Genomic DNA, 13,547 nt, shown 5'->3' with positions numbered 1-13,547 from the left:
GCTGTCAAAGGCCATGAGCGCGGCTTTGCTGTCGCTACAGAAACATATAGATCTGCCTCTCCATCCGTTTTCCACAACAAAGTTCATCGCTTCTTGAACAACATACGCCTCCGCTTGAAATATAGATGCATGCATTCCAAGAGCAAGATGGAGTTTTGCCCGGCTAGATTCTACGTAGACACCAGAGCCGAAACCGTGTTCGGTCCCGGAACCATCCGTGAAAATGCGAAAGCAGTCTTTGCCGGGCTCATGTTCAGAGTTTGACCACAATTGAATCTCTGGCACCACCACACTGTATCTCTTTTCAAAATCGAAGTCCATGTATTCTATTGTTCAATGCCGGACAGGAGCCGTACCAATTCCGATTGTGTATCAGCCTGCAGATGGCCTTCAAAGCCTCTCCTTGGACGAAAACATCAAGTGCTGGTAGTCTAACCAGAGCATCTAGTGCCGGGCCTGAAATAGTCGGAAAAGCTCCGGTGCAACATGCTGGTCATAGTTCGTTGTAGTCTCGATAAGGTTCTCCTGACTCCCACTTTAAAGAGTCTACTCATCCGCACAAGCTCAACATGGAGGAGCGCTACAGGTTGCTATTTAGAAATGAGTATTAAATTAGAAATCGGCACCACATTGTGAGAGGCTCCTTTGCACTAAACGAAGGTGTGACTGAAAAAAATGGGGCCGTATTTAAAATAATTTGAATATGCAAATATTTATACCAGGAAAACGAAAACAGTTCCTGTTTCCGGTAATATAAATTTGCAAGTGAAAATCGTGTAATTTTACAAAAACGAGTACTCATTGTTTGGGAATATTTGTTTTTTTATTTTGAGAAATCTGATAAATTAAAATTAATTACATTCCGGTATAAAACAAAAACGAAAAAATGAGGATGACATTTTTCTTGTGATATATAAAACTGTTCCAGTTTTTGTAACCACACCTTCTGCCGTTTATGGATCCCACAAAAACCACACGCACAGTAGCCAGAGGCGGGCAATTGTGTGCAGTAATTTGTAATTGTGTATTGTACAATATTTCTTTACAGTGCGCAAAACGGAAAAAATATATTACAAACAAAAATATTAGAGACTCTCATTGCAGTTCACTTTTTGCGCAAACAATTTGCGCAAGCCGAGCAAACAAACACAAATTAACAATTCAATAGAGCGCAAAAAAATACATTAAATGAAAGAAAGAAATAGTCAACAATGTGAACTGAAAAAAGACAACAACAACAAAGCAAAACACTAAAAACGTACATCTAATAGAGGGAAAATAAATAAAAGAAACAATAAAACATTCACAACAAATTAATTAATAATTCATAAGCCAGCAAGTAGACGAAATCAATCATACTTTTTTACAACGATATAACATAGCGTTGTTTCTAGTTGTTGTTATTTTTTGTGTTAGCCCATTGTGTGGCAAATAAAATAACAAGAATAATAGTGGAAATGAAATTTATAAGCGTGTGGTAAATATATGCCCAGTAGGGAAAGGCGAAGCTACTGAAATAAACTGGCGATTCAGAACGATTTTCAGTAGGTAGAAATGGTCAAAATTGGAGTGAACTTTAAAAATATCAGCACTTGAATGCTACATAGCTTGATAACATCATAATTTGGATATCCCGCAATTTCTACAAATCCGAACTAATCTGAAAGGAGTTAGTTGTACACCAGTCAAAAGAGGACCGAAATGGGGTGCATTTAAAAAATTTGCGAATTGTATTGTTGGAATGCACTCATCAGTATTTCAAGCGTAGGTGTAAGCTATTTGTTGTGGAAAACAGACGGAGAGGCAGATCTATATGTGTCTGCAGTGACAGCCAAGCTGCGATCATGGCCTTAGACAACCTTCCAACCACTTCAATGGTAGTTGAGCCCTGTAAATCCAAGTTGAACTCTGTCGATAGACACAATATCCTGATGCTAACATGGGTCCCGGGACACGTGGGTATCGCGCGTAACGATAATCTCTGACTCTTTAGCTCTAAGACCAACTTCCTTGGCCTGGAGCCCGTTCTGCCACTCCCTTCTGCAGGCATCAATGCCATGGTTAGCAAACGGGTTACTTTAACCCAGAAGCGAGCCTGAAAGGCTGAGATAGGCTGTAGATGTACAAAACTGATGTTACCTGTCATGTCCGACCGACTGTCGCAGTTCCTCCTGACACTAAGCAGAGGGGACTGTAGGAGGCTGGTTGGACTGATGATGGGCCACTTTCTATGGGCAAAGCACATGGAAAAGGTAGATATTTCAGACAGTGCACTCTGTCCAGCAAGTGGAGAGGAGGATGAGATGGCGGACCATTTTCTGTGCGTCTACCACGCCTTCGCTGGAATCAGGCTCGAGGTCTTTGCCGCTGATGTGTTAAGAAATGAACACCTTTGCTCCTTGGCCCCACAAAATCTACTCAGGTTTCTTAGGAGGTCGAGTAGATTTAAAGAAAATTAAAAAGGGAATTCGAGTGCAGTAGAATGGACTTAAATGTGTCTGAGTGCTGTACTTGCTAGTCTGTCCCGACAAAAAAAAATTATTCCCTGTAAGGAATGCCCAATTGATAATTCAAATCACGTCTAAGGTAGATGAAGTTTGTGTAAATTTTAAGCAATCTGCAAGAGTTTGGGATTCCACTAGCGAAAAATGGACGATGAAAAAAATAGATATGAAAAACTTAAAAAATGTGAGAATTATATTTCTCCCAGAAGTGGGCGCATCTTTTAATAAATCAAATAAGGTTTAAAAGAGCTGAAATTTGGGCAAATGCGAAATAGTTTTCAATATATTGTATTTCCACTGGCGGGTCACTTAAAAAGTCTAAAAATTGTACAGGGTCTGGCACTCAAAGTGTAGCCAACTTCAGACCGCTCGCGCACCGGATGCGCGGGCATCAGCTGTCTGTTAGTTGACTAAATGACAGTCCAAAGTATTGTTTGAGCGAAATCCCCCACAAAGTGCTAATCAAATGACAAAAGAACTGAAAATATCTGACCGTAGCACCCGCGTATATTGAAAAATCAAATCAAATTTCAAAGTCAAGCCTTACAAGATCCAAGAGGCGCATGATCTCACACCAAAGCAACAACAAGTCAGACTTGAGAGAGCGAAGGAGTTGCTTCGCTTGACCAAAAGCGGTCAATTTCCGCACATTGTGTTTTTTGACGGAAAATTTTTCAAATTGAGCAATTCGTAAGCTCCCAGAACGATAGGGTTTATTTAACCGATCATTCATACAAGAATTAGAGTCATCGATTGGCCACCAGAAGGCAGCATCCGCCATAGGTAATGGTTTGGGAGGCTGTAACCACAAATGGGCGCTCTCCAATCGTTTTCATCGAGCCTGGCGTCAAGATAAATGCGAAATATCGGGAAAGTATTCTGGGCGTTGCTTTGAAGCCGTGGGCAGACAAACATTTCGGTGGCAGACTATGGTCTCCACAGCGTCTCACAAAGCTCTAGTGAACTAAAAATGGCTAAAAAAAACTACGTTTCGAACTTCATAACGTCTACACAATGGCCCTCAAATTCACCAGACGCGACTCCGATGGACTATTCTCTTTCGGTCATTTTGGAGAGCAAAGTCCGAACTAAGAGATTCACCAGTCTCGAGGTGCTGAAAAAAGCCATTGTCTGCGAGTAGACCAAAATACCTGCAAGTGACATTCGGACAGTTTGTGATTCGTTTCTGCACCGTCTCAAGGCCATAGTTAAGGCAAAAGGTGGTCATATCGAGCAAAGGTAAATTGATTCTTTTCTTTGTATTATTTTCATACATTTTTTATTTTGAATTGAATAGAAATAATTTTCCTAACAAAATTGATGGCCTTTTTAATTGGTTACACTTCGAGTGCCGGACCTTGTATTGCTCAGCGTAGACAAAGACTTAACTAGTGGACGATTGTAGAATTCGCCGTAACCGAATGGGTTGGTGCTTGACTAACATTCAGGAGTGCGTAGGTTCTAATCTCCATGCATGAACATGAAATAATAGAAACACTTTTTTTCTAATACCGGTTGCCTCTCGGCAGGCAATAGCAAACCTCCTCATAAAAAACAATTTGCCGTTTGGAGTCGGCTGTGGATAGCTCCAATTGAGGAACAAAATCAAGACGCACCACAAATAGGAGAAGGAGCTCGGCCAAACGCCTAACAGAAGTGTGCGCGCCAATTATTTATTTTTATATAAAAATATAATTTCAATTAAAACCCAAATAAGTGGTGCGCCCTTGTAATAATTTCCCGAAATGTACTTCGTTATTATTTCCGCACTCTGTTCTAAGCCAGTTGGGTTTCCCACAGGGTACGCGCAACATTTATAATCGCATGTAATTGTGCGTAGTGGAAAAGCATTTATATTTATTAACATACCCGAATGTTGCAGGTTATTGTTGCCACCGTTTTCGTTGTTACAGTTGTTGTTGTTGAAGTTGTTGCTGATATGGCTTGGCTTCTGGTGCTGATGTTGTAATCCCCGTTATTAGTGTTGTAATTTGTCTGATTTTTTTTCTTATTTGCTGTTATGGCTGATTGGTGGCCAGCTAAGCGCTCGTAAAGCCTTGGCAAATTCGCTCCAAAATTAATGTTGTAAGCGGAAAGTGCGCCAAAAAACGTATAAATGTACGTTTGCTCAAATTGTATTGCTGTTTAAATTATTTTTATTATTTTTTTTTTTTTGTAATTTTTTTTTCTCTTGCCTGATGACACCAAATTTATTGCCACACTTCCGACGGTTTTATTAACTTTGCGGTTTATTTTTTATTTATTTCATTATTTTGGTAAAACTTTTTAAGCCTTTGTGTATATTCAGATTCCCTCTTTTATTTCAATATTTATTCGCTTTGCTCACTAGTATCTATTTGTTTAAAAATTTTCACAACTTTACGCATTAGCAACAACCAAAAAAATGTGTTAATTTGGCAATAGCATTACATGGAGGCTAGTAAAAAAATATTTATATATAAAACATACTTATTCATATACACACACATACATACATACATACATTTAAGCGCAGTAAAAAACGAGTATGCGAATTTTTATATAGTGGAGGGAAACCCAGGTGTCTGACCTTTGTTTATGTTTAGCAAATATTAAATTCAAAAATTCTTTGTAACCCTTCCGTTCTCACTGTCCTGCACAGCTGACGAGAGATTATTTTTATCAAATTATTTTTAAGCCAACGAAGATTTTAAGAGCAACGAAGCTGTTGGCTAAACCCTCCACGTTCTAGATAGAGGAGCATTTATTTTTTAATAAGAAAAAAAATTACCAATAAAAAATAAAAATAATTAAAAGCTGTCGAATTTCAATCTAAAACGAGTGGTGTCCACATTTCCTTCAAAGAAAACATATATTTTGTGCTATTACATTACTTATGGCAAGGTTGGCCCCTTTCGCCTCTTCTCTTCGCCATCGTCCTTGATGACGTCATGAGCCAACTGGCTCTGCACGAAAAAGGCATCGTATGGAGTTTCACCTCTCTCACTAACTCTCTGACATGCAAGCGAAGGCGGACAGACTAGTCGCGCTGGCACGCACTGTCGGACTGGAGGTCAACATCGCCAAGACCAATGCCATGAGAGCTAACCACAATAACGCAAGGCAGATATTGGTTGACGGATGCTTGGTGGAACTTGTCAAAAGCTTCTGCTACCTCGGCTGCATCATCACGACAGGTGGTGGAGCAGATGAAGATGTCAACTGCAAGCTAAACAAAGCAAGGGCGGCATTCGCGCGATTGCATACAGTATGGGGGAGTTCGCAAATCTCTAGGCGCACTGAGCTACGATAGTTCGGCTCATGAGTGATGTCCGTATTGTTGTTCGGAAGGGAAATATGGCTGGTCTCTAACACCATCACACAGGGGCTACAATCCTTCATCAACAAATGCCTCCGCACCATCTGCAAAATATTGTGGCCAAACACCATCAGAAACGACTCACTGTGGAGATTTACGAAAGAGGAGCCCATCCTTAGGCAAATCAAACGCAGAAAGTAGCGATGGATAGGTCACACATTTAGAAAACCACCAGGTAGCATCACGAGAATGGCACTGGACTGGAACCCGCAAGGGAGCAGAGGTCGCGGTTGACCAAAAAACACACCGACATCTCATGGGACGGTGCAAAAACAACAGCACAGAACCGTGTACGATGGAAGAGTCTTGCCCAGGACCTATGCTCCAAGAAAGGAAACAAAACATACATTCCGTAGCAGCCAAAAGAAGGCAGAAACACGGCATAGCAATCAGGAAGAGGTAGATTATTAGCCTTGGAAGAGCTGTAGATTATTAGCCTTGTCGCCTTTTTGGCTTAAATCTTAAAAACAAATTTACATTGTATTGGAGTTTTTCTAATTTGGTCTCAAGTTGATAAGAATTATTTGAAAAAACTATAAACATTTAATGGCGCATACTTCTGTGAAGTATTTCAACCAAATACCAATCAAATACCTTGATCAAAGGGTTCCCGTAACAACCGCAAGGTGGCGCTCAAAGTCAGCTGATTTGAGTTATGTTTGGTTTTTTAAGGTTACCACATCTGTGATCAACAATCGTACAAAAATTTTATTGCCATGCTTGACATTTGGGCAGTTTTACCGCCTTGAGTAAATCTACCTCTGCAGGTATTGTGGATTGTTTTCTGTGTTAAAAATGGATTTAACTTACAACAACGAGTTGGTATTAAATTTTGTGAGTCCTGGAATTCGTATCACTATCGACATACCTTTTTTTGGAAGATCATTTTTTCAAGGGTGACAACTTTTTCAACTAACCTCGTATGGCCAAAAAGAAATTTTATTTTTTAAGAATAGACTGAAAAACAAAATACTGGAAACGAAAATAAAAAATCTTTTTTCAAAATCTGTTTTCATTTTCGTTTTACACACTCTTAAAGAAACACGGAAAAACCGCCATTTCAAATGAGGCGAGGGCCTTAAAAATGGATTTAATGGTGCGAAAACCTTAGAAATGTTGGGAAACTGTACTGGAATCTAGAAACGGTATTGAGTATCTAAAGTAAACAGCCGTTCATGAGTGGCATGAACGCTTCCGACGAGATCCTGAGTCCTTCGAGGAGCGAGGACGCCGAACATAGTGGCAGACGGTCGACATCCATAACTGATAAAAACATCAATAAGGTGAAAGAAAAGTGGATGAATAACCGCAAGTTAACCATCAAAAAGTTGGCAGAAGACTTGAACATTGCTTATGAATCCATTCAGGGTAACATTAAGTACGTTTTGGGTCTGCGCCGTGTTTCTGCATAGTTGATCCTAAAGGGCCTGAATTTCAGGCAAACAAGGGATCACGTTGATGTCACCAAAGGCACGATTTCCAAGGCTCAATTAGACTCGCCATTCGTCAAATGCGTCATTACTCCAAACAAGTTGTGGGTTTAACAATATGACGCGCATTCCAAACATCAGGCGCGTGAGTGGAGATCTCCGAATAAACTAAGACCAAAAAAACACGCGGTTTCAGTCAAAAAAGAAAGCGATACTCACGGTTTTTATGGATTACAGCAGTATTGTACCCAACGATTTTTCGCCAGAAACTCAGACATTTAATAAGGACTATTATTTGGGTGTTATGAGACGTTTACGTGAAGCTATTCGCCAAAAAGAAAGGATTTGTCGGAAAACAACTCGTGGATTTTGCACTATGATAACGCACCGTCGCACACTTCCATCATTATCCATGAGTTTTTGGCCCGCAACGAGACGAATACCATCCAATAGCCCTCGAATTCACCTGATATGGCTCTCTGTGATTTTTTTCTTTTTGATCGGAACAAAAAGGAAGTTATATAAAAATTGAACAGGGCTGTGATGGTATACCGAAAATAGCGTGCCAGAAATGTTTCTAGAGGTTGAGGTTTTCGTTTTTGGAACAATTCATCATATTCATGTTTAAAGAAAAAACATTGTTTATAAAAAGATTTAAATGCAATAGACCAAAAAAAAAAATTAACTCGATAAAAAAGAAAAAGTAAGCCATAGAAGAAGACATCAATAAATTTCTAAAATCGCTGCAAATATTGATTTGAATTAAGTGAAAATGAAGGCCTGAGGCTTTGAGTTCGATTCCCAACACTAAAATATGAATGCTTACCACGAGAACGACAGACAGCAGCAACTGGAGCGCGGCGAGCATTGGAAAAAAACTCTGTGTGCATTTGTGCGCTATTGAAATTGGCGCAAAATTAATCACCCTAACGGTTGATTTATAATTATACATCAATCATATTTGACATTTGTGAACTATACAGCTGCAAATACAAACAGACAAGAAAAGCAGCGCGTAAAAATTTGAATAAAGATTTCCAGCACGCAAAATAATTGTTTTATTTTTGTGTTCAAAAAAAAAATTATTCAAAAACAAAAATGGATGATTAATTTGGTGCCACCTTGTCTCTGTTTGTGTGTTTCTTTAAGACTTTTTTCGTGATATTTAATCTATTAATCATTTATAGCCATTGCTTAGGTAACCGTTTTAATAAAGGTTCAAAAAAATACTAAATTCTTCTATAATAATAATTAAAATATAATAAATTTTTCTATAAATTTGAATTTATTAATCTCAAAAAAAGCCTTTTAAAGTAGTTTGGCCAAAAGCGCGCAGATATTATAAAAATAAAAATTTTTGAAATAAATTTTGGTGTGTCGCGAAACAATTTTTGGCTTTAAACTTTTTTTGTTCATTCACTTGTGGTTGCGTATTTCTAGCCAATATATATATATATATATTTGTTTTTGTTTTTGTTTTTGCGTGTTTACTCTTTTTATTGTTTGTTAATTTCATCTATCTTTTTTTTGTTTTTTTTTTTATTTTATTTATTTTTTTCCTTGACGTAATTTTTAATCAGAACTAACGAAGTGTTAAAAAACACCTTCTCTTCCTCTTCCACATTATCCCTCCAAGTCGCAGCGAAACTCATTTACTTGACTTTATTTTTCAACACTACAACTTCTTAGATATCTTTTCGAAATCTTTTTATTGCTGCATTAAAAATTCACCAGCAACACCAACAATCGCCTAAGCATAACTCAAAGTCAGCAAGCAACAGTAAACCAGTCAATTCTGCAATCGATACTTAGCGCACACAAAAGAAAAAGCAAACAACAAAAAAAAAAAAACAGAAAACGTAACAAAAGAAAACTGAGAAAACTTAGAATAAAAATTGTTTTTAATTTTTAATTCACAGTTCTTGACTTGGTTTGGTTTGCTTGAACGCTTTGTTTAGTGGTCAGTTAAGTTTCTAAAGTCGCGCCACAAGAAAAGAAAACAACACAGCCAACGAATCCACCTGCAGTCGCAATGCCATCAACTGTTTACCAACAGCTTAAGCGTAGCCACGCAATGCCAAACAAACACAAATGCAAGTACGCACACACACATAGCGGCAAAAAACCACACACAAATCCAAATACAAATACAATTAACATTAGCAAATGCGCACACACACCGACACAGTTATAGTTAATAGAAAAAAGCACAAAGAACACAAGTGGCAAAGGTAGTGACGTTGGTGGTGATGAAGGGTATGAGGCGACGCTGTGGTTTCACACCTTCAAATGCAAGCACACTTTGCTGTTGAAATAAGTTTCATATTTACAATAAATACAATGTAGTTATGTGTGCGTATATGTAGTTGTTGCCACAACATTAACTGCTGTGCTGCTGTTGTTGCGCCAATACCATTCATCGCCTTGCCACATGCCACTTGCCACTTGCCGCTTTTGCTGGTTCAGTATTCTTTTTCAATATTATTATTTGTTGTTGGCTTGTTTACCCGCAGTTTTGTTTTGGTTTTGTTCGCACACTTCGATACATCAATTTCCGTTTGCCACTTTTCAAGCGTTTTTTTATTATTTTTGCTTTTGTTTTTGTACTTTATTTTTTTATACCTTTTTTTATTTTTACACTTTTCTTTGATTTTTCGCTGTTTTAGTTTCGTTGTTTGGTGTAACCTTTGTTATGTTTTTGTTGTTGTTGTTTTTCTATCCGTATTATTTCGCTTTTATTTAACCGCTCGAATTGACTTTCCGCCCGTTGTTGTTGTTATTATTGCTATTCGCTTATTTGTTTTTGGTAGCTGCCTATGAATGCTGTTGCCACGACGAAGCACGAATTGCGACTGAAGTCTCAACGAGTCTTTGCTTGTGATTTTATTAACTGTGCGACGCGCGCAGAGTTGCCATGCATCGTGTTGGTGAAGTTGAAATTCATGTTACGTATACGCAACAACATGTGATGGATTGTGTGAGGTCGGCAAGCGATTGTATGAATGGATGGTAACTTTTGAAACGATGTGTATTTTGTCGATGAGCGAGCGTGTGACGTTAAATATGCTGCAGCAGCAACTAAGGGGGGTAGTTGCATCAAGTGACTAGTCCTAAATGATCCAGAGGGGGACTGTTCATAAACTGGTACAAAATGGATGAGAGTGTGCCAATTGTAGTTGTTATAAAGAAGGTTTGAATGTGAACAAATTATACCAGTTGAGGTGTTTTATTTTTCTTTTGTTGTGGAAGCATTTAAAAAAATGCGAAAGTCAATGATGCTATGAGGTATCAACCAAAGTTCAGTTGTTGGAAAAATGTATTTAAAGTAGCAAAGAAGATTTCGTTGGCGTAGTACGAGTTATTTACGTATTGGGGTTATATATGTATGTATATATTTTTTTTAAGAACACTTTCATTGCAAGCTGTATAAATACATTAAGCAATATTTACATAATAACTTAAACTAACAGCTAGAGAATTTCAGTCGTTTATGGGATGCACCCAGTGGAGCAACCCGTTTCAGTTTTTCCCACTACAAGAGGAGAACTGTGGTGGATTTTCTTTTGAGTCGGATTGGCTAACATTTCCCTTATTAAGGAGTTAGAGTGAGCTTGGAGCCTGAGATTGTGGGATCTTGCATATTTCTCTATTTCTTGCGCAACAGTGGTTGTTTTGGGGTTACGGTGTATTTGCGAGTTGGTAGTATAGTAGGGTGAGTTGGTGATCATTATAAGTAATTTTAAAAGAAATCGTTGTAAAATTTCGATATTAGAGTTTGCTGCAATTGAATCCCATACGTCCACAAGGGTTTTAGAACTGCTGAGTATAAGAACAATTTGCTTTCGTCAGGAACTTGGGAATGACGATTTAAAAGCCGGTGAAGATCGTCTAAGATTTTAATAAAGGGTGGTTAAATTTCAAGGGCCGATGTTGAATGTAAACCACACCTAAACGTCAAGTTTTTTCTGCATTTCATTTGACATTTTTCAATTTCAAACTAATTCAATCTCAACCATGGGAAGACACACAATCGAACGACACGCTAAAGTTATTCAGGCTTATTATCAAATCAAAATGCATATCGCGCACTTCGTGATTTTTTCGGTCAATTTAATCATCCAAATGTGCGTACAATCGGAAAAATTGTGCAAAAGTTTGAGCAAGGCGGGTCTGTAGGAGATGTGAAAACACCAGTGCATGCTCGTACAGCTCGTACTGCAGAAAATATTGCTGCTGTTCGCGATAGTGCGGTTGAAAAGCCCTCCACCTCAGCTCGTCGTCGTGCCCGACAATTGCACCACTCACGCTCGTCGCTGATGAAAAAAATGCATAAAGACTTGCATTTACACGCTTACAAGGTGCAATTGACTCAAGAACTAAAGCTTCTTGACCATTTCGAGCGTCGTCAATGGTTAGAATGGTGGAAGGAAATGGCAACAAACCCAAGAAACCAAGAAAATCATCTTTAGTGATGAGGCACATTTTCACCTCAGTGGATTCGTCAATAAGCAGAATTGCCGCATTTGGGCGAATGATAATCCAAGAGTGATTGCCGAAAAACCAATGCACCCACAAAGAGTGACTGTTTGGTGCAGTTTATGGGCCGGCGGTATCATTGGGCCGTATTTTTTTCAAAATAAGGCCGGTCAGGCAGTTACTGTGAATAGTGTTCGCTATCGTGAGATGATAACGAACTTTTTATGGCACGAATTGGAAGATATGGATGTGGACGATATGTGGTTTCAACAGGACGGTGTGCCACTTGTCACACAGCTAACGAAACAATGGCTCTTTTGCGCGAAAAATTTGATGGTCGAATAATCTCACGTCGCGGCGATGTCAATTGGCCGCCAAGACCTTGTGATTTGACACCGTTGGACTTCTTTCTTTGGGGTTATTTGAAAGAAAAGGTGAGCTAAAGGATGAGATAATTCGGCACATTTTCGGCATAGAACCTCAATTATGCCTCAGCGTCAGGCGGAGGTGTGCCGCTGAGGCCATTTGGCCGATATTTTGTTCCATACGTAATTAAGCTATTCCAGTATTATCATAATAAAGAGAAATGACAATAATTTCTTAAAAAAATTCTATTTTATTCAAAATCAACATCGGCCCTTGAAACTTAACCACCTTTATAATACCAAGCCCTTTTTTTAGAATGTACTGGGTTGCCCATATTCGACAAACCCATGTATTTTTTGGGCCCATTCCAATCGACGAGGCTTGTCCGCAGGTAACAATCTTTGCGTCAATTGAGTCTTATACGGGAATAAATGCAAATCAATGCGGATAATTCGTTGTAAAGTGGTCCGAGCAATGCCCAACTGCTGAGAACGGCGATTTTGGGATGTCGTTGGCGTCGTCTCAACACTGGCCCCTACAAGAGCAATATTCTCATCCGATCGCCTTGGTCATTTTTGATTTGGCCTCTTTGGATTAGAAAGAGCATCACCAGTCGAAAACCTTTCGTACAAACGTTTAATGGTGTTCTTAGAAGGCGCACTTTTCACATTATTTAATTTTTTATACGCACGTTGAGTTTTCACAATTGATTTCTGTTGATGAATGTAAATTTCAACAATTTGGGAGCGCTCGCGTGGCGTGTACTGTTCCATGGTAAAAATTTGCTTCCAACGCGGTATGTCATTAAGTGATCTGACGTCTCTGTCAAAAGATACAGGGCTGCCAGATGGTTCCGTCGAATGTGGGCAACCCTGTATGTGTTTTCCACGTTAATTTTCTGTCTAGATGCATTCCTAGATATTTGGTATCATTGCTTTGTGGTATTTTCATATCGTTGAGTTTGACAGGTGGGCAAGTGTCTCGCTTAAGAGTGAATGTGACTTGTACTGATTTAGTTTCACTGGACTTTATTCCCAATTTTTTGAGCCAATAGATTGATTTTGTTGAGTCCATTTTGCTGTTTAAAAGGAGCTGCTTGCGGAAAAGTGTCACTTGCTGGTCAAGCAGTATTATCTGCAAATGTGCTTATAGTTACTCCTTCAGTTTCGTGTAAGTTATATGTGTTGAGTAAGTACCATATTGGGGCCATTACGCTTCCTTGAACTTTCGCAGGGTTATAATGGCTCCACTCTCCCGCACTCTCTCGTAGAGTTTATAATGGCTTCACTCTCCCGCACCTTAACTACAGTTGCGCATCGCATTTGAATGCCAAAATTTCCACCTTACTGTTATAGTACCAAAGCTCAGGTACTCTCTTCCAAACGGGTGTATTTAACACAACTTTACTTCCGC

The 13,547-nt window shown here is 38.9% G+C and overlaps 1 long non-coding RNA gene across 2 annotated transcripts in view; it reads right to left on the bottom strand.

Annotated features, from left to right (window-relative positions):
• LOC129242598 (uncharacterized) overlaps window positions 1–10,132 on the bottom strand; it is a 76,922-nt gene extending 66,790 nt beyond the window's left edge. Inside the window, exons 1-2 of one of the 2 annotated variants that reach the window (XR_008582196.1) lie at window positions 9,800–10,132; window positions 4,374–4,881 (exon numbers count right to left, since the gene is read on the bottom strand). This is a non-coding gene — a long non-coding RNA (uncharacterized LOC129242598). The remainder of the gene's footprint in view (window positions 1–4,373; window positions 4,882–9,799) is intronic. The other variant, XR_008582195.1, reaches the window with a different exon arrangement.
• Between the last annotated feature and the right edge of the window lie 3,415 nt (window positions 10,133–13,547).

The sequence above is a fragment of the Anastrepha obliqua genome, chromosome 3 (assembly GCF_027943255.1).
Source record: "Anastrepha obliqua isolate idAnaObli1 chromosome 3, idAnaObli1_1.0, whole genome shotgun sequence".
Taxonomy (NCBI): domain Eukaryota; kingdom Metazoa; phylum Arthropoda; class Insecta; order Diptera; family Tephritidae; genus Anastrepha; species Anastrepha obliqua.
Note: the sequence above shows the minus strand (reverse complement) of the source record. Positions and strands in the feature narration are given on the sequence as shown.